The following is a 23,047-nucleotide window of genomic DNA, read 5'->3' as shown; positions in this document are numbered from 1 at the left end:
CAAATGTTTAAAATGTAGTGAGAAAATCGTAAGCCTCAAAGATGGATATGGGAGAAGGCCTACATACCTTCTAACAAACTGCCAGTCAGCACCACCCTGACACCAAATGCCACAGGAACCTCAGTATCTGTGTGTGAGCTCTCCCCGCCTCTCAACGTGACTGTAAAATGGTGCTACCACAATCTCTACACTTTGGGTTATGCTTCCTTTCCAAAGTCAAGGGGCCGAAGCACGCCAAGACTGGGGGCCCCAGCACTCTAGACATTCACAAATGAATGCTCACCACAGGGAAGCATGAGGAAGGACAGCCAAACACAGGCTGAGCATGGTTTCTGGAAATAGATTTGGTCTTTTAACATAGTTTTCCAGGCTACAAAGATTCTAATGATGTATATTAAGTTTGTAAGATTCTAGAAAACAGAACATATAGTTCTGAGAGATTTTAAACAAGTTAATTTTGACTCAACTTTAGGCATCAAAGGGCATGAGAATAATGAAACTCAACACATCATTCTTATTACTTACAATAGAAAATCTATAAAGATGCAATATTGCTCTATAATTATAGCACCTTAGAATATGCTTTTGCTTACATTTGTGACCTTTATTTAAAATTTAATGCTGCCAGCGCCGCGGCTCACTAGGCTAATCCTCCACCTTGCAGCGCCGGCACACCGGGTTCTAGTCCTGGTCGGGGTGCCGGATTCTGTCCCAGTTGCCCCTCTTCCAGGCCAGCTCTCTGCTGTGGCCAGGGAGTGCAGTGGAGGATGGCCCAAGTGCTTGGGCCCTGCACCCCTTGGGAGACCAGGATAAGTACCTGGCTCCTACCATCAGATCAGCAAGGTGCTCCAGCCGCAGCGCGCTGGCCATGGCGGCCATTGGAGGGTGAACCAACGGCAAAAGGAAGACCTTTCTCTCTGTCTCTCTCTCACTGTCCACTCTGCCTGTCAAAAAAAAAATTGATGCTAATGTCTATTAATGTATTTGTTGTAACATCTTGCCGCAGTCCACATGTGTTCTTACCTCCCATCACTCAAATTTAGCCTAAAATAGTTCCCTCTACACAGGCATATGGCCTTGTGATATAATAAAAGAACAGTATGTCCCCTGCATGGATTTCTCACCAGGTTTTGAAGCTTTGTCTTACAAGCAAAATCTTCTTAACACTGCATTAAACATAGCCATAGGTATTATCTGTGTAAAACCAAGCATTATTTAGATCATCAATCAAGTTCACAGGAAAATTTCACTAGCATCATCCCCACACTGAAACAGCATTTAAGCACCTAATTGTGCATGAAGCTCTCAGTGCTGACAAAATTAATTACCTGGCTCTGGGTCCCTGACCTGTAGTAGTTTTACAACCTGAAACAGACAATGGAAGGAAAGTCACGTCCATGTAGGTTATGTGGTCGATGGCAAAGTAGTATGAATCTTGAGGGAGTTTAAATTTCACCTCCGGCGAGTTCAGAGGGAAAAGATGTAGGATACCCATGCGCAAGTGTATGAGATAGTCCCTTGTTTTCTTGTCCAAGAATGAGATAACTCACACACAAGTCGAAAGAGCTTGCCCTGCAGGAGATCCACCGTCACAAGCAATGCCGTACAGCCTCATACAGTCACCCGCAGACAGAACACGTACTGTTCGCCCGTGGACTGTGTGACTCCTTCCCTTAATTCTAGGAGTCCTCGCCTCGCTACCTGTTTACTGTTTGTTTGCCCCTGGTGGACCACAAACTCCAGAATCCCCATTATCTCCTTGTAAAGGCTAGGACACAGAATTCGTTCTTTAACTGCTCCTTGATTGAAGGAAGGGAGAACAGTGAAGAGGAATAGGATTCTGTAAAATGTTAAGTGTGATTAAGAGAGAAGACTATCGTGAAACCCTCAGCTGGCAAACTCAATCACCTCCAACCACCACAGACTCATTTCCTATGAAAGACTCCTGACCCTGTTCTAAACCTTGACAGGGCCTGGATCATCCCCTTCGCTCTGCATCCCCTCCCTGGTACCCCCACTCCGGCTGCCTGGTCCCTGGGCCATAACCTCCTCACGCCTCAGTATCTGGGAAGCTCTGGCTGAGTTATTGCAATTGGATAATCACCTGTATAAATTCATCTCCACTACAGTAACAAAGGCCATCACGTCAGCAGTTGCCATTCTGGCTTTTAATTCACTAGGAAATCTCTTCTTAGCCAAAGTCGCATCTCAACCCATTAGAGCTGTGACACATCCCTGCTCTCCAAGGTCCCCGTGTCACTTTCAGTGCTGCTCACAATATCATCCCTGGCTCAGCATTAGCTGGGAACTCATCAGAAAAAACGGTCGTCGTTTCCAATCTCTGGAAGAGAACATGTATCGACAGTCTGTGTTTGACAAGCTCCTTAGCTGACTCTTGCACATACTGAACTTTGAGAAACACAGCCCTACACACCTCTGTAATTACAGACCGAGGTGTGGACGCCAGTTCCTCCTGCTTCCTTAGGCACAGTTCGCATTGGGCAGTGTGAAACGGTAGCCTAGGCATCTAGAACCACTTTCCCCTGTACTGCCTCCAATCCAGACCCTCCAGTGAGAAGACTGCTTCAGAGCATGAGGGCTGTGCTTGGACAGGAAGCAGTTCATTCCAGTCCCTACCATTGGGCAGCCACGTGAGAGCACCTGTAGTGTACATAACTTCTGTGACTCAGTTTACTCTGCATGGGGGGAGGGGTAATAGCAGTACCCATTTCCCGTCGTTGTGGTAAGTAATGTGTGAATTAATAATCTTACAAGCTTAGAAAACATGTGGCATGCAACAAGAGCTGTGTTTATCATTATTTAAGGCAGATTGAATTCATAGTCTATTTCTCTGTCCTAGGAGTATGACTATTTATCCCAACATCTTTCCTTTGGAAAACAAATCCATACTGCATGTCTCACATAAGCTAAATCCTTATCTTCATGATAGACACAAATGTTAGGCTCCTTAAAGTGTGATATAGCATCACAAAGAACAAACTAGACAAATATACTCCCTTTTATTTATGAGTATCTTTCTTATAAAATGAGTTGCATCATATCTGTCATGAAATAGTAATATGCAAAAACATTACAGGCTTTGCAAGGTATCTTCTGTGAGTCAAATATATAAAATCAACTGCAAGGTGGTTTTGCAGAAAGATAAAGGAAACCTTGGATAGATTGATTCATATTCTTGGTAAAATACAAATATAGTTAAGATCCTATTGTAATGAACTCCACTGGACCTGAAATTTGCTTTTAATTAAATTTGTTATTGTGAATTCATTGCTAGAAATCAAATCCCTAGTCAGCAGGAGCTAGAGCTGAAACCCAGCTGAAGGTAGTTACTCTGAAATGAATTAACAAGCAAAAAGGAATGTTTTGAACGTAATTGTGGGAGAGAAAGATATAATGAGCTAACCACCCTCCACTCTTGTTTTCGGCCATTATTGCTGGACTCCTTGGCTTACTTTAAAACCATGTTTTATGGCCTGGAGAATGGGTGTATGATGTGCTGTTTATTTATTTTTTGGTGGAGATTTCTTGGTTTTGAGTACTCAGGAGACATTCAGTTTGAAAGAGGGAAAAATTATCTTTTCATAAGTTTGTAAACATAGGAAATTAGAAACTTTAAGCTCAATTTCACTTCCATTCCTTCAACACAACACATAACTAGTGAGAGCAAACAGGCATAAAAATCACTCAACAGGATCATTTCTTTCTGAGAGTGTTTGTAACAAGGACAAGGTGCTGGTGGTTTGAATCGCATGCCACTACCTGGGAATCATTTTATTCTCTGGAACACTTATTAACATTGAAATATTCACATCTTAAATAGTGGCTTGCTCTGTGATAGCCATCTATATTTCAAATTCTTTCCATAGCCTTTATTTAAGTTATATTAGCTAGCCAGCATTGAGCATTTGCCAAAAAAGGTATTTTAAAATAAATCAAAGATATATCAGTATCCATTTGATTCTAAACAGTGCATCTGAGTTCTAAATTTTAGTCATTTTGTAGTATTAAGTAGATAAGCAAAATATTATAAACCCATACTATTCATTCCAAAAATTTAACATCAACCATTTTGCTCTAAAAATAACTTATAATGGCCCAAACAACACTGACATGAGTATTTACATCTCAAAATTATTTATCAGTGACAAGGGAAAATAAAATGAGTGTCCCATACTAAAGAAATGGCTTAGGTTAATCATGGACAAACAGATAATGGGAAATTTACAGCAATTAAAAATTATGCTGATGAGTATTATAAACTAGCATGCAAGGCAACTTACACCATAAAGTGAAAACCAGGGTATAAAAGTGTTAATTTAGTTGGAATAAAAAGATGTAGATAAAAAGGTAAATACAACACAGCTTAATAATGGAGGGATTTTTTTTTCCTGTAAGTATTTGCATTCTGTTTAGCTTTTATGACCAAAAGCATGGTACTTATTTGGGGCTTACCAAGGCTTGTTTTAATTTAAACTGGAGTCTTACTAACCCTTAAATACCATGTGAAATAATTCAATTAATATGACTTAAATATTTTAAAAGTAATTTTCATTACACTAAATGGAATTTTGTTGAGGAAATTTGCCTTAAAAGGGTTTTCAATGACTAGTATATATTTGTGTTTTTTACATTGTTATTGTACTATGTACTATCTCATAGTATATAATAGCCTATATCTTATATATTGTGTCTACATTAATATTTAACATTATTCAATGTGTGTCATAGTAAGAAAATAATTAACATGCTTCATAAAAATGGGCAGTACAAGATTTTATATGAACAAAAACTTTCTAACCTGGGTAATGTATGTTTTGATTTCCTGAAAGAGTATCTTCCATTGAAATTACCATATGCCTTAGGAAGTAAATCCTTTCAGTGTAATTCCTTCTTTTTTAAAAGATTTATTTATTATTTGAAAGGCAGAGTTACACAGAGAGGCAGAGAGAGAGTCTCTTCCATTTGCTGGTTACTCCCCAGACAGCCACAAGGGCCAGAGCTGCGCTCATCCGAAGCCAGGAGCTTCTTCCAGGTCTCCCTTGAGGGAGCAGGGGCCCAAGGACTTGGGCCATCTTCTACTGCTTTCCAAGGCCACAGCAAAGAGCTGGATCAGAAGTAGAGCAGCCAACACTTGAACTGGTGCCAACACGGAATGCTGGCACTGTAGGCAGCAGCTTTACCTGCTACACCTCAGCGCCAGCCCCTGTAATTCTCTTCTTAAAAGCCACTGTTTAGTGTGTGAAGGCATTTTTATATTGGGTTTGATTTTTCTGTGTGATTGAACTCAATTTTATTCTCAATGATATTATCAAATACAAAAGATGTTAACAAGACTTCACAGTATTTGCCCTTCCATAATCACCATCTTTCATTGTAATATGAGTATGACAAATGGAATTAATAAAATTGGGCAATTTATTTTCATATAACTTAATTCTTGGAATCCAGGGCCCTTCCATTTTACAGAGTACAAAAACTGGACAGAGCACTTTGTCAGTGCACATCAATCCAGTCTTCCTGTGTAAGACACTGGAAAACTGAGAGGAAAAGGAAGGCAGCAAACCTTTCACAGCACTGAATAAAAATTGTTGAGAACATAAATTCATGTATTAGAATATTTGGAAATTCTCAATTATATTTTAATCTATTACTAAGAATATCATAAAGACAGAACATTCATTGTAGCATTGTTTTATGGAAGCAATAAATTGAAAATAGTTTAAATATCCATCATATTAAATGGTAGCAATAAATTATGACATGTCCTTACTATAGAATATTAAGTATGCAATAAAAAAGAATCAGTGGACAAAATCTATAATCTACTGACCCGGAAAAAATCTGTGAAATTATATATTTACATATATATTTTTATGTAAACCAGCCCAGTCCACTATGTTTGGCAAGATTCCAGCTTAAATTAAAAGCTTTAAGTATATGGTATGTGTTACTAATAATGGTTACTTTGAAGAATGAAATTTGAGAGGTAGAGAAGAAACTCCTAAGTTTAGAATTTTTAATGTATGGAATTATTTAAAAATTCCATTCTTTTGCATTATCTGAATATCCCCAATACAAAATACAATTTCTAATGATAAAATATAATAAGAACCATGAAACTCATTTAAAAAAAAAAACTGAAAATCATCTAGAATTCTGTTGTGATAATCTTAGGAGTTTATCCCAATGAATGATTTGATTCATTATCCTCCAGCTTTTTTTTTTTTTTTTAATTTATGCTTCTACAAGCAGTAGATCCCTGGAAGACTGTTAACTCACAGATTACGTCTTCCCACACCTAGATTTTAACACAGCAGATCTGGGGGGACCCACAAACCTGCAGCTCTCACCAAGTGCAGGTGAAGCTCCAGCTGCTGGACTGAGCACTCTCCTTGGAGAGCTGTCATCTGTCAGGAGTGCTCTGCTCTGCTATTATAGTTTTGAGCTGTTTTCCCTTAAATTGCCTTATAAATCCTTTATGACAGTAAAATACCTTGAAAATATTTTCATTGCTTAATAATACTCTTCCATATGAACATGGAACAATTTAACTCATTCTTCCAGTGTTTGAAAGTGGATGACTAAACTGCACCTATTCTATCATCCCCAGTAATTCCAACATAAGCATTCCAATACCTAAGTAGCACCTGTAGTACTATAGATTATGCACAGTTCTAGGCCCTTGTGATATAATGACACTGATGACCAGGGCTTGTACCAATCTATGACAGCTGTGTATCAGACCACCCTCTGTCTTATATCCTCATTACGAAATTCTTAGTTCTTAACTCAGCCAAAGGACTGAATTGTGTCTCCCACCTGTATCTCACTTGCTTTAAACAAAGGAATCAAAAGGGAGAAATGTTATATGATTTATAGATACTCGTTATATTTTCTGCTTAAGTCAAACACTGTCCACATTAATTATATCATATATTAAATTTATGACAGTAGGCCAGTTTCAGAGGGTAAATAACTCATCTGGCACCTGTATTAAAAGGTGAAAATAAAAATATTAGATTTAAATTTTTCCTTCCTCACAAATATAATTTACAGTAAATTTAATGTGTGTAAATATTTGAGTAGGAAAAAATCTAAAATTTGAATGATTAGCACCATCCCAGGGTAACTTTGAGGCTTTTGTCCAACCTGACTCTTGGTGCTGACAGAGTGTCCCATCTTCTGATTAAGGTTGATGTCTCTTCCATATCTAAAGATTACTGAAAATAATGAAGAGCATTTTCTATGCATTTATGGAAAATGAGACATTATATAACAGATGCTAGTAATCAATTTTATAAATATGCCAGGATTTCAATCCCCAGGCTTCCACTCTTATCTGATCATCTTGAGCAAATTACTCCTCCACCCCATACTTCAGTTTCTTTGTTGAAAATGATATAATTCCAGTGTCACTGGACTCTTGCCAGTACTAAATAAAGTATACTTAAAATGCACTGAACAAAGTAGACATTCGGTCAATGTGAGTTGCTATTCTCTCTCATCCACCAGCCCTTGGAATCGATAGGCATTTGGTGAATTAGTGAATGAAGGCATATGGGAATAAACGGCCAACTATTGCAAGGGTGGAGAATGTCTGGCCCATGGGTCATATAAGGCCCACAAAATCATTTGGTCTGGTTCTGCCAAGGCAATTGCAGGCAGGCATCGAAATTCAATAAATCTATAGCAGGTTAATTTTTAAGTTGATAATTTTGTATGGCCTGCAAATAATGTTATAAATATCCAAATGGCCCTTGGCAGAAAAGGATTCTCCATGCCTGTGAGCCTAGAGCAGAATCCCATGACATTTCTAGATCTGCCCTGCCAGGGCCGGCACTCAAGAGTCACGGTGCAATGTCTTTTCAGTTCCCCTCTCCTTCTGTGTACTCAGGTGAATGGTCTCTGCTTACCTAATTTCCACACAGCACAACAAAACCTTCTCCACAAAAGGGCCTGGAGGGATAAAAAGGGACCTGAATGTGTGCAAAGAGAAGACCTCCTTCAGAAATGCCACCATATTTCACCAGTCTTTTTTGAGGACTCACGGGGAACTTTGTTTTGATGCCTTTTGGTGCGAATTCTGGTATTTCCCCCTGTAAGTGGTATTTCAAAGCTGACAGCTCCAGCTGTCCAGCAGTCCTCCCTCCAATGACTCCTGCCCAACAGATGGTACAAGTGGCTTGGCATCGATTCACTGGATCTGGGCTAGGGGAGCAGCTCTGCCAGCCTGCTGATAGTTTCTTTGAAGTTGTTCATTCTGGCAATAGGAGAGAGCTGATAGCACAGCGTCGGCCAGACAAAAAGAAATTAAACAAGTTTAAGAGTTTGTATGGAATATAGGGCTTCCTATCCGTCACAGTGCCTACAGTTATTTTCCACTGGTAATGTCTTTTTTCAATCAATAGTATTTGTTAGGGGCCTATCACTGGCTCGCATGAGAATGCTAATGCCTGAAATTAAAATAAGCCCATTAATATTGCTCAAACATTAGAAAGGACTCTGGGCTGAAAGTCAGTGCACCGAGATTCCATTCTCACCCCTGGCGAAAACATCTCAAGCAATCACAGCCAAGTCAATGATGCCATTTGGCCCTGAGATGCTACACTTGAGAGTATCTTCCTAGCTTATTTCACAAGGTGATTTTAAGGAAACCCACCATGAATTTGTAAGCGTGATGCAACTATTGTAAAGAACAACACAGTGAGCCTCCATCACAAGCAGGTATGAACTCCTCAATGAGTGTGGATTTATATGGATTTAGGCTGTTGGGAGAACTAGTACAGGACTGGGTATTCTGGAACCAGGGACTCTCATCAACTCATATTTACCAATTTTCCCCCACATACTGGAACTATATTAATTCCATAGTCTTGGAAAATTTGCAAAAGTCTTGGGTTGATCTATAAAAAGAACTTGAACAAGTTTAGGAATTAGATTTTTTTTAAATTGAGTTTGCCACTATCAAACCAGTCCTTACCATCAATTTACTAGAATCTATGATTAAAGCTAGTTAAAACAATTACTGTTATCAGGCAATTATAGCTCCCAAGATTGCAGATTTAGAACACACATGTCTGTATCCTCAACTCTGATACAAAGTCAGCCTGAAATGGAATGGCTGTGGATACAGATAGCCAATTGAGGAGCATAATCTCCATGGACTTCCCTATAAACCAATTTCTAATTTTACCTCACAGTGTGAGAAATAGAATTACTGAAATTAGCTTAGTTCTAATGCTATGGGTCTATATTTCCCAGGAACTTTTTAGAATGTCTCATGTAAATAAATATTCACAATCTACAAAATCAAAATTTTCATTCCAATAGCTCACCATCAAACAAGATGGGTAAGGTCCTTAATCTCTTATCCTTCTCCTTACCAAAATAAAAGTCTTCTGAAAATGATTTTTTCTCTCATTTTCCTTTTCACTAAAAATTCCTTGTTAAGGAAACAGAATACTGAAGTCAAATGGCTCATTCACCCCATGCTGAGTCTTTTCAATGACTAAATTTACTGGAGATTTCAGAGTTATTGCAATGTGCAAGGTATCAGATCAGCCCAAACTGAAGGCAGCAAGTTCCCGATGATTTTCCTTTGTCTTCCAAATGAATTTGAGTACCCTTGCCAGGCTTTGGACTAATTTATTCACCAAAATTGGGAAAATATTTCTAAGGCAACTGTTTAAACTAAAAGAAGCTGTACATGGTTTCCATTAAAATTTGATTAGAAAAACAAACACTCTAGATATTCTGAGATCTCGGGAAATCCAGAGCTTCAGGATAATAAGGAAGCTGCCAGCAGTGATTCTGCCTGCCTGATTCAGAGGGAGGATCCTGAGCAAATGCTCCCAAATCCAGGCAAACCCTGGGTCTGCCGTCGGCTGACGCCCATGTGCCTGAGCTGAGAGATCTCTTCCTTTCCATTTCCAATCTTCATGATAGCCTCTAATTAGTAGTTTGTATGCAAAATCTTTCAAGCAATGCATTCTGGAAACAGTCATCTTCAGGTTGCACAGAAGGAACCTCAAACTGACCAAAGACGTTCTTACAACATGCCTGTTCTCTTTATCTGGATCCAAGGAAGCCAAATGAAAGAGCACGAGGCAGATATACTCAAGTGACTATTGTCTTGTCTTCTCTTGAAGACACTTTTAAGAGCTCTACTCCAGGAAGAAGTTGCTATGAAGAATATTTGGCAGTAGTATCAAATATTGTTACGCTAAAAAAGCCCAATGCTGTTCCTTTTGCACAACATATGATGTCTTAGTTGGAAATACAAGACTTTCAATATTCTTAGCAGTATGGAGCACGTACTTCATGTCACAAACTTTGCTAAAATTTCTCAAATAATTTCCAAAGTCACCACAACTTTTTTGTAATATATTTACTGTGCATTCTATGTAACAGCCAAGAAAATTGAGATTCAGAAGAGTTAAGAGAAAATTGCCCAAGTCCTATAGCTCACTAGAACAAAACATACCCCCAATTGCATTTTTTTTTTGACAGGCAGAGTGGACAGTGAGAGAGAGAGACAGACAGAAAGGTCTTCCTTTTCCGTTGGTTCACCCCCCAATGGCCGCTGCGGCAGGCACACCGCACTGATCTGCAGCCAGGTGCTTCTCCTGGTCTCCCATACGGGTGCAGGGCCCAAGGACTTAGGCCATCCTCCACTGCACTCCCTGGCCACAGCAGAGAGCTGGCCTGGAAGAGGGGCAACCGGGACAGAATCTGGCACCCTGACCGGGACCAGAACCCAGGGTGCCAGTACCGCAGGTGGAGAATTAGCCTATTGAGCCATGGTGCTAGCCCCCCAATTACATTTGACTCCAAAGTTACTCTGACATGGAGGAAGGCATGGTTGTATATTGAGGGTTAAATAATCAATAAGAAAACAAATGCTAAAAGAATTTAAAGGAATGGATAAGAAATTTCTACTGGATGGCCATAGACATCATTGTGTTTCAGTCAGGAACAGTATTATCATTTTGCAAAAGTTTGCTATTTGTAATGATGACAATTGCATAGTCTCACAAAATACAAATGTACGGGGCCTATAAACAATTATCTGCCTACATATCTGCAGAATACTAAGCCAATATTAAACATTAAACCAATGTTTAGACTTGGTTTAACTCTTTTGTTTATCCCCCAAGACAATTTATTAAATTTATTGAAACTCTTTCTCACGCTAGCTAACAGCAACCTACTGACGTGAGACACAGATGTAAACCTGAGTTTAACAGTTCCTTGAGAATTTCAATTAACTAGTATTGGTTGGTTGATTCTGGACCTACCCAACAGGAAACAAAATACTAACAACACTTCAGCAAGGAATGTCCATTCACCATCTGATGCTATCTGGGAACATAATGGCTAAATCCTTTCTGCCCTTAGATTAATGAAGCAAGCGAATGTATTACAAAGAATACTTTAATTCTTCTTGTTATTCTAATATGGATTCCTTGTGGCAGAACTAATTTGTAACGTGGCAAAACAAATGAAAAATCTACTATGTTACAGATTCTCATTCAAGAATAAACACTGAATATACCAAAAAAAAAAAAAAAAAAAAAAAAACCTGAAAGACAAGGCAATACTATTAACAATTTTATATTTTTAAAATCTTGAACAAAAGTATAATTTTCAATTTGTTACCAGATTAAAAATAGAGAACACAAGATTAAAGAAATTTAATGAGCTCAGGACACTATTAAGGAAGTTTTTTATGTTTCTTTCCTTAAATATTATAAGATATTCAACAGATGTTGTAAAATGTTCAAGAGTTTTAATACACCCTGACTTCTGATTGAATCAATACAAAACCCTCGAAATTGTTAACACAAATATCTTATTTTTATTTCCATAAATCTCATGCACTAATGCTTAGATTACCTTGGTTGGGGCTGACCCAATGGAAAAGAGATCTAATTAATAAAGTATCTTTTTTCAATGATCAAAAAAATCAATAAGCCTCAAGCTGAAGCCTCACTGGTTGCTTTTGAGGTAAAACGTCATCAGATTTACACATTGGGATTGAATGCTTTCCTCCATCTCTGCTCTAGATGAAGAATACAAAAGGAAGTTGGTTTTTTTTTAGATTTATATGTTGATATTTAATTAGTTCATATGTTAGAGATGTTTAATTGCTTTTAAAATTGAATGGTGTTATTTTGGCTGTAATTCGTCATGGTGTCAGTTGAATACACAACCAGGTAGCCTGATTTTTCACATTCCATGGCAACATATGCTCCAGAGACTTCAGTATCACCTTTGGGATCTCATGGCTCAGTAAGTAACACTCTTCCGACTGTAGGGTCAGAATGGATTTAAAAGTAAAGCCCAGGAAGCAGAGATGGAGACTCAAACAAGTTTTATTACTGATAAAGCAGATTAGAGGCTGTGGCATTAAACCTGCATCCAAAGGCTTCCCAATAGTCCTTCCCTGAAGTAAACCCATTCACACTTGATGACATTCAGGAGTCCGTGTTTTTTCCAACTTTTGGAGTTCAACCGAGTTCAGGTGGGCACAGAATGAAAGTGAAAGAAATGACTCCTAAAAACAGATGGAAAGGGCTGGGCTGACTTTCCCCACACATGGCCATCAGGGAGGCCGAGTGAGCCATGGGTCAAAGTGGAAGCCACACGATGGGTTCCGAGACCCTCCACTTGGGAAATGAGGAGCACAGATTCTCTATTAGAGAAAGTTCACTTAGAATAATCCATGAGCTTACATGTCTCCAAGCTTAGAGCATTCATGGTCCCTTGCTTATTAAGCACATGTGCGTCTTCCCCTGCAAACAATACACACAAATAACGTGCACTCCATAATTGCACATTACCCTTCTCAATATAGCATCTGGAGCCCATAGTAAAGGCATGGAGTCCTGTCTTCTCTATAGAGTATTTAACCTATGGCTACAGATGAATAAACAGAGAAGTTTGATATATACATAGATAGATATAAACACAACAAAAATGGCATCAAGGAAATATTGTAATTTATACTTCTTTTACTTTTTAACAAAAAGAAGTTAATACTCCATATGTGGATGATAGCAAGGCTGGTTAGTAGCTGTGCTATTTTCCTCCTCTAAACTGTGTTATGCATTACAAACATTCAGCCTTGGGTGCTATCTCCCACATTTTTCATCTGGGTGAGCACTGTGCACGTGCCATCATTGTGAATAATTAGGCTCACTTGATATAGCCAGCTCAGGAATTTTGGATTTTTCAATTTGTAAAGATCTAAAATACTAACGATTAAATATTTTTGAAGAAACAAACTAATTTTTGAATAGTCATTATTGTGCTGGGGACAAGCTTCCCTCCATCTTTAGTGGTGGGAAATGCAAAATGAGTTATCTAACCTCTTCAATTATGTAGAGTATTTTAAGATATGCAAAATTAAATTATAAATGATTATTCAGTAACATCAAAAATTCATTATGAGATCATGACTTAATCATCGTGCACAGTCGCCTAATCCATTGCAACTCAAAATGACTTGCAGTTCAGCCCATAACATTCTTCAGGGACCACAGATTATGCTGCAGTCCAAAACCCGGTCAGAGGGAATAAAACGGATACTAGCATTTTCCTGCTTACTTCCCTTAATATTCCTTAAGAAAGGAGGAATAACCTTTCTCCATCTCCTCTATGCTGATCCTCCATTCCAGTGGATCCCCACGGGGGGGACTGGAATTCAGCACTAAGATGCTCTGGGAGCCTTAATTCGGACCTGTCACGATTAGAGTAAATCTAGGTGTGTTCTATCTGTAGGACATTTCCATCATTGGCTTCCCCTAACCTGCAAGTCCACAGATTACAAAGTGACGGCTTAAATGTTTGTCCCCCAAACTGCTGAAAGCCATCCCTGACAAAGAGCAAGGTCAGGAAGCTTGCCTGATGAGTCAAAGGGATGCAGAGTGTGAAAGCGCTTCCCGGGGCTCAGACAATAAAGAGGGATAGAAATCCAAAGAGAAACAACATAACTGTTACCAAAATTTCATTAAAAAGCATTCTCCAAAGATGACCAGGTAAAGTTAATGAGAAGTAGAGTACCGAATATGGAAAATAAAGTTTGCAGTTGGACAGAATTAGGCATGAATTTCAGCTCCTACACCAATAGACTATATAACCTGAGACACATTTCTTAATTTCTCAAAGTTTGTTTCCTCAATGGAAAACGGCAGTATCAACCATTTTATGATTGTGGTGAAAAGAAACACAACTACTTATGAAAACTACCTGTGTTGTCAAAACTTCCATAAACGCCTCCTGCTCTTACTGTTGTATTTATCCTAGTGTAGCTTTTGTCATGAGTATAGACAAGTGCTTGAATCCAGCAGCAACATTATGAACATCCATCACCACTTGTGCTGTCAAGGCCATGTGCAGAGGGCGGAGAAGGAACAGGCCCCGACGAGGCCAGTGAGAGCCTTCTCCCTGTGTCATTGAGAACTGCCTGGATACTGCAGTAGTTTTTAGAAATGAAACTGGCTTTCAGGTCATTGAAATTCCCTGCAGTTCATGCACCCTTTGATGGGCTGCCCCAAAGGAAAGTTCCCATCACCGTGTTCTGCCCTCTGCGTCCCTACTGCTCATAAACTAACGACGTTTGAGGCCCACAGAGTACAAGCAACCATCTAAGGTGACACGGAATCAAAAGCTTTTTTCCTTCCAATTCCACATTTTGCCTCTTTCTTCTAGGTCATTCGCCCCCTCATAACTTTTTTGTGTGTCTAAATCTGGTTTTAAATTTGGTTTTCTTCCAAAATCTAAACTAACACAAACAAAACCCATTCACCTTCAGAGATACCTCATGGGGAAATTACCAACAAATCTAGTGAGTTCACTTCGAAGGGTTTTGACTTTTTCTGTTTCTGCCTCTTATTCCAGTCTCCTGGTCTCCACCTGCTCCTGAGAGGTTCTGCGCATAATTCAGGAGATGCAGCAAAATGCTTTCCCTGGATAATGTGAGACAGTCGAGCCACGTTTATGTCATCTCCTGCCTGAAAGTATTCCTTCCTAATTCTTCTCAAAAGGAAAAAAAAAATACCAGGGATACCTTTCTGCCTCCCCGCTGTGGAGGGAAGTGAAGCTGAACAATGGTAGAATTCTTCCAGACTCTTTCTGCTTGGGAGAAACGATCATGAGAAGTTTCTTTCAGGATGTGTATTACGAATCCACTCTAACTGAAATCCGACAAATTGCCATTTATCACCAACCCAAAGATGTAAAATGAGGAGACTCGAACACAGGGCACACACCATCATCTCCACTCTGCACATGGGGCCTTTCTACTCCAACAGAAAGCAGCGCAGATAAACTAGATAATTATGCATGCCCAAACAAGGGTTGTTGCTGCAACCAGAGACACCATCACGCTCTATGGTTTACTCCTCTGATTTCTCAGTGCCGAAGGTCAGTATTGTGTTTTGTGCCCTGATGGTCCTAAATGAATAAACTCTGTTCACTCTATCAAAGGGAGCTTTCCTCTTTCATTAAAAAGATTTTATTCAATCCAAAAGGACTTTCCTCACCTCCACCTTCTAGGCCAGAGGTGAGAGGGAACACTTAACCACCAGTTCCAGGCCACCTAAATGAAGATGTCCACAGAAGATTCTACAATGGAGATTATCTCTACTGAAATCTTTTGCTATGATACAGACCTCCCATCACAGGTACATGTAAGACATAAGCTACAATTTAGAACCCAAGGCTTGAAAGGTCTAAAAATATTTCTGCTTCACCAATCTATTTCCTCTGATCACTTTTCTATAAATAACTAAAGCCATGTGTCCTGTTCAGAAGTGCATCTAACAGACGTCTCATTTCTGCTCAGAACAGCTTGGGAGTACCAGTGATTATTTACCTGAAGGCAAAAGGACATATGCTTAGTGACATTACTTGGGGATATTGCTTCATAAGTAAATACAAAGATTCTGATGAGGGACTTTAAAATGCTCTGTTATCACTCAGTTTCAAAACTGTTTAGCCATGGGGCTACCTTGTGGCACAGTAGGTTAAGCCACCACTGGGGACTTCCGTGGACCAAATCTAAGTGCCCACTTGAGTCTCGGCTAGTCTGCTTCCCATCAGCTTCCTGCTAATGTGCGTCCAGGGAAGCAGCAAATGATGGCTCGAGTACTTGAGTCCCCACCACCCACGTGGGAGACCCGAACAGATTGTTGGCTCCTGGCTTCAGCCTGGCCCAGGCCTGCCATATAGCAGCCACTGAAGGAGTAAACCATCAAGATGGAAGCCATCACTCTTTCCCACTCTGTTATTCTTTCAAATAGTCTTTGAGAGAAAGTTCTCCTATTTAACCGATACATTAAAAATATAATACAATAAAAAGCAACTTTTAAAATAAGTATTGAGGCCAGCGCCGCGGCTTAATAGGCTAATCCTCCACCTGTGGTGCTGGCACATTGGGTTCTAGTCCCGGTCCGGGGGCCAGATTCTGTCCCGGTTGCCCCTCTTCCAGGCCAGCTCTTTGCTGTGTCCAGGGAGTGCAGTGGAGGATGGTCCAAGTCCTTGGGCCCTGCACCCCATGGGAGGCCAGGAGAAGCACCTGGCTCCTGGCTTTGGATCAGCCCGATGCACCAGCCGCAGCGTGCCAGCCGCGGCGGCCATTGGAGGGTGAACCAACGGCAAAAGGAAGACCTTTCTCTGTCTGTCTTTCACTGTCCACTCTGCCTGTCAAAAAATAAAAATAAAAAAAAATAAAAATAATAAATAAGTATTGAAACTTCATAGTAAAAGTAATTATAAAAATGTAAAATCCAAATCTCAAAGACATAGGAACCAAAACATTGGAAGCATCAGTGAAACACACTCTCACCTGCAAGTTTAATTATTTGTTTAGGAGATCCCTGGAGATCGACCCTGCAGCCAGCAAAGACACAGTGGCATGGAAATCGCATGAGCAAGAAGGGAAGCAACACACACAGCACAGCAGCCTCCTTCCAGGGAGCAGTTTGGATTCAAATCCAGCCAACAGTAATGGGAAACCATTACCACTGGTTATCACTGGGTGGTCCAGTCTTTGGCTGTGTCTGTGGGTTTGAGAAAAGTGTTTCAGGCCTGGAATTGGTAGCTGATGTTTTTATCCCAAGCATTGGATGCTACTTGGTAAACAGCTTAAAGTAATTTTATTTAAAAGAATAGAGAGTGAAATACTTACACAGTGTCTTTAAGACAACCGTGTTAGAATATGAGGCTTCCCTCAGCGAAGTCCTATAAAAACACACACTGAACTTTCTTCCTACTCAATCAGCAGTTCTGTTAAGCATTTTACAATCAGAAATCTCGATACAAGATGCAAACTACCTTATTTCTGAATCCTTTCCCCCAAGTGGTACAACCTCTTGAAGTCATTTTAAAAGTAAACATCAACTTGGTGCTTTAAGGTGGTATCATGAAAGCTTTTTTGCAATATACAAAACCAGCACAGAAAATGGTTGAAGCCTAAAAGGTTGTAGATTGAAGCTGGGAGCCTCTTTCCTAAGAACATTTAGTTTGCAAGCTCCCCTAAAGACAGTGCAGAACACTTCAGGAGATACCACTGGCAAGGGAGAATTTACGAATTACCATGGCCAGAACTACCAGCTTGAAAGTTAAACAAGGGGGTCAGTTTTAGCTCCACCATGTGAGGCTATATGGCATTGAGTCTCAATGTTGTCACTCATAATTGGGGGAAAAAATATCTTCCAGGTTTGATTTAAAGATTACATTAAATAGTACTCAGCACTTGCATATAATAAAGTCTACAAATGGTAGCTGTTTTGTGATTATTAGTACAATGATTAAAATGTTACATATTTTGTTTCTCAAAGTATGGTTGATTAAATACTCTGAATCATGGTTTCAACAGAATCAATTAAAATTCCACCTTAAATACAATAGTTTTTTTTTTTTAATGTATCATTAAGCAAGCATGAAAATTAAGAATCCAAAAAGCCTTCAACAGAATTACACACAGAGAGGTAAAAACTGCTGTATCTGGCATTCCCCTAAGGATCTCTGCTGAATTCAAGAGATTGAAATGCCTACTGACAGGTGTCTGGAGCTAGGGAGAAAGGAAAGAGGCCAGCACTCTCATCGTGTGGGGAACTTAGGATGAATCTCTCCAAAGAGCTAGCAACTACTAACTGGAATTTTGGCATTAAACAAAAGTAAAAGCAGGAATAAAATATGCTTCCTGTAAAACTCCTAAATTCTCAAAAGGAAATTTCATTTACTTTGTTTTGATACTGGACTTGGGTGACTCAAAGAACCGATGGTAACTTTTCTGCATAAAATTCACTTGCAATACAAACTTCAAGTGATGTCTACACATTAAGTTTCAACTCAGAATCAAAAATCACCACGCAGAGACTGGTGCTGTGGTATAGTAGGCTAAGCCAGGCTAATCATCCACCTGCGGCACCAGCATCCCTTTGGGTGCCAGTTCATGTCCCAGCTGCTCTTCTTCTGATCCAGCTCTCTGCTATGACCTGGATAAGCAGTGGAAGATGGCCCCAGTGCTTGGGCCCCCGCACCCTTCTGGGGAAACCCCGAAGAAACTCCTGGCTTTGGATTTCACCAGCTCCAGCCATTGTGGCCATTTGGAGAGTCAACCAGTGAATGGACGACTTCTATCTATCTCTGCCTCAGCCTCTCTCTTTAACCCTACCTTTCAAATAAATAAAATCTTAAAAACAAAAGTTAATAGCTTAGAATTTCCTGTAATACTAAAAAGCAGGCATTCTCCATTTTAAGATCATTAAGAAATGTCAATAAAAGTAAATAAACCTGGAAAATGACACATCATGCTCAAGCTATAAAGTAGAGAAGGAAATCTTTAAAGAAATCAAGTAGAAAAAGATAAATTACCTACAAAAGGCAGACAATTATATTGGAAGCTGTCTTCACCACAGAAATGAGAAGAAAAACACATAATGTTTGGAATATTATTTTGGTGTGCCAAGATGAAAAAAGCTGCCAACTTAAAATTTTGTACTCAGTAAAACTGTCACACAAGAATGGGTGTGGAAAAAGGACATTTTCAGAACAAGCAAGTTAACACGGGGGTTAAATTTTGAAAGTTATACCTCAGGGAGAAGGATGATGACCCCAGTTAGAGATCTGAGGTCAACAAAAAAGAATAATGAACAAGTATGCTGCTAAATATGTGAGTACATCTAAACAAATACTGAGCATGAAATGTCAAGTGCATAGCTTCACACAAATTACGGATCTCATATAACTAGGAGGAGAGTGATCAGAGTTAAAGTATTCTTATATTACCTAGTGTAAGGTTGCCAGATTTAGAAAACTAAAACGCATTCTAATTTGTCACTCATCTAAAATTCAAATTGAATTGGCTATTCTATCTTTTACCTGCCAACCCTAAATTAATTGTTGCAAAGGAAATATATTGTTAATTCTAAATATGCAAAACCAGTGTATTATAAAAATCAACTGATTTAATTGGACACCACCTTTATAGCCTGAGAAGATGGTATGACATTTTAATAATGAAATTCATCATTTATTAATTATTGACTTATAACGGGAATAGAATAGGCAGTGGCTTTAATCTGATTTAAAGTATTATAAAGGAGAAGCTTAGGTCCCAGATGGCTGAACGGGGAATAATTGCTCTGATCAGTCCCAGAAAGATACCAGAAAAACAAAGGAAGGAACATGGTCACAGGGGACTGATTAAGATAAATTATCAGTGGAGAAGGGACAGAACAGAACAGAGACTGTGGAGCAGAAAGCAGGGGACAGACACACTGCCTCCAGCCACTCCTGCATTTACAAGGCTAGCTGCAGGCTGGGAAGTACCACTTTCCCAGGGCATGGTGCAAAGAGGCTGCTGCGGCACCTGCCACCAGAACTTTGAGGGAGAATTCCACAATCCCACTGGCTTCATGACCAGCCTGGGGATCTGGTGGGAGTTGGGCAACTACTTTGCTCCATAAAGTAAGGTGACACTGGCTTCCTCCCCTCCCTCAAAGTGCCACATTCAATTTTCTGAGGTGGATTTGCAGCTAAACTTTGTCCTGAGTCAGGGAACAGTACACAGGTCTACCACTACTGAAGGCTGCCAGGGTTGGGATGGGCAGCTTGCATGGTTGTACCCTATTACTGTGGCAGTTCTGGGCTTAGGTCATGGAGCTGAGGCTGTTTCGGGGTTTCTGTACAACTGAATGGTCTGACTATGGAAATGCTGTATGCTGGGGTCAGATCGTTTGGAGGGCTCAAAGGGACACACTGTGGAGTGGGTCAGTGCTCTGTATGGTACAGGTGTCTGCAGGTGTGGGTGTGCAGGCACCACAAGATCACTCTAGGCTGGGAACCACCTGCTTCACCCTGACAGGCAAAAGGACTGGGACTGTGAACAGCATAGCTGGTGCCAGCATCCCCGCCCCCAGTTGCCTACAGTCAAAGGTGCTCCAAATGCCCAACTTGTGCGTCACTCTGGATACCTGCACCACCCACAAATGGTGGCCGGAGCTCACTGGCCACACCCAGTACATTCCCCTGGAAGCATAGTATAAGCCCTAGGCACTCCACCAAGTCCTTGAGGTACATTTACAGACAACAAAGCTTCCAATATAAAAAATCATCTAGAGGAGATATTATCTTTTTTAACTTTTAATAAATATAAATTTCCAAAGTACAGCTTTTAGATTACAGTGGTTTTTCCCCCCCATAACTTCCCTCCCACCCACAACCCTCCCATCTCCCACTCCCTCTCCCATTCACATCAAGATTCATTTTCAATTATCTTTACTTAATATACTAAATTGATCTTCTGTATATAAAGATTAACAGTTTGCACCCACACAGAAACACAAAGTGTAAAGTACTGTTTGAGTACTAGTTATAGCATTAATTCACATTGTACAACACATTAAGGACAACAATCCTACTAGAGGAGATATTATCAAGAGATTCCCCCAGGTACACAAAAATCAAGTCAGAAACACAGACACACACACACACACACACACACACACACAAATGAATAAGGCAATATGTCTACAAGGAACATACTATAGTCAAACTTTCAAATGTGCAACTATAGAGAAAATCTTAAAATTTGCAAGACAGAAATGCCAAATCAACTTTAAATGAATTTCCATCAGATCGACAACATATTTCAACAGATACCTTAGGTCCAGGAGAGAATGAAGAAATATAGTCGAAGTCCTAAAAGAAAAGAAAAGGAACAGCTACCCTATTACTTACCCAAGCAAGTTCCCATTCATAAACCAAGGTGAAATAAAGGCCTTCCAATAGTAACCAAAATTAAAAGAATTTGTCACCACCTGTCCAGCCTTATAAGTGATAATTAAGGACTTGCATCACACAAAACCAGAGAAAGGCAATAAGCATAATCAAACAATGTGAAGACAGAAACCCTCCTAGTAAAACAAAGATGATTCAAAAACAGGAAAAAGAAAAAAACAATAGAAATATTTATGAGGAAGGCAAGATGAAGTCATTACTTATAAATAATAACTTTGAATATAAATGGTCTAAATTCTCCAATTAAAAGATACAGACTACATGAATGGATTAAAAAACAGGACCCATCTATCTGCTGCCTACAAGAAACACACTTCACCAGTAAAAACACATACAGAATCAAAGTTAAAGGATGGAAAAGATACTCCATGCAAATTGAAGTCAAATACAAGTAGGAATAACTCTACTGAGACAAAATAGACATTAACACAGTAACTGGAAAGAAACAAAAAGTTATGTAGTGATTACAGGATCATTCAGTAACAAGATGTGACTATAGTAAATAAGCATGCACCAAAAGCTAGGGCATCCAGTTCTATAAAACACGTTAATGGATCTAAACAGAGATGTAAGTGCCAATACAATAGTAATTGGGGATTCAACATTTCACCTCCATAAATGGACAGATAACTACACAAAAAATTCAGAAAAACAGAGCTAATCCACACTATAGTCCAAATAAACCTAGCATTATTCACAGAACACATCATCCTACAGAATACACATTTTCATCAGTGCATGGAACATTCTCTAGGATAGACCATATAATAGGCCATAAAATAAGTCTAAACAAATTCAAAACAATTGAACTCCAATCAATTATCTTTTTAAGAACACAATTGACTGAAACAGGAAATTAGAAAGTATATAAATATGTGGAATGGAACAGTGTGCACTTGAATGAACAGTGGATCATAGAAGAAATCAAAAGGGAAATTTAAAAATTCCTTAAGGGGCCGGCGCTGTGGCCTAAAGCCCTGGCCTGAAGCACTGGCATCCCATGTGGATGCTAGTTCTAGTCCCGGCTGCTCCTCTTCCAATCCAGCTCTCTGCTATGGCCTGGGAAAGCAGTGGAGGATGGCCCAAGTCCTTGGGCCCCTGCACCCATGTGGGACACCCAGAGGAAGCTCCTGGCTTTGGATAGGCACAGCTCCAGCCACTGCAGCTGTTTGGGGAGTGAACCAGCTATGGAAGACCTCTCTATCTCTCTCTGTGTGTAACTCTGATTTTCAATAAATCTTTAAAAATAAATAAAAAAATAAAAATTCCTTAAAAAGCATAAAAGCAAAAATACAACATAGCAATACTTATGGGATATGACAAAAGCAGGCTTAAGGGGGAAATTTATAACAGTCCCTGTATCAACAAATTGGAAAGATATCAAATAAATGATTTAACAATGCAACTTTAGGACCAGAAAGAACAAGTCAAACCCAAAATTATTAGAAGGAAATAAATAATAAAATTTGGAGGAGTGAAATAAAAATAAATACAAAAGATCAGTGAAATAACTTTGAAAAATAAGCAAGTTGATAAACCATTGGCCCAACAAAAGGAGAAGACCCAAATTAATGATATTGGGGATGAAAAAAAAGTTACAACTGACACCACAGAAATAAAAAGAATCCTGAGGAAGTGTTAAAAACAGGTATATGCCAACAAGTTGGAAAATCCAGAAATGATGGATTTCTGGACAAATACCACTTACCATAATTGA

General features: G+C 39.4%; 1 protein-coding gene across 1 annotated transcript in view; it reads right to left on the bottom strand.

Moving 5' to 3' along the window:
• Window positions 1-23,047, bottom strand: part of LOC149121848 (uncharacterized) — a 542,783-nt gene that overhangs the window by 352,272 nt on the left and 167,464 nt on the right. The gene's annotated exons all lie outside the window — the stretch shown is intronic.

This window comes from Oryctolagus cuniculus, chromosome 16 (genome assembly GCF_051225735.1).
Source record: "Oryctolagus cuniculus isolate XC-2025 breed Fujian yellow rabbit chromosome 16, ASM5122573v1, whole genome shotgun sequence".
NCBI lineage: Eukaryota > Metazoa > Chordata > Mammalia > Lagomorpha > Leporidae > Oryctolagus > Oryctolagus cuniculus.
This window is presented reverse-complemented; position numbering and strand designations above follow the sequence as displayed.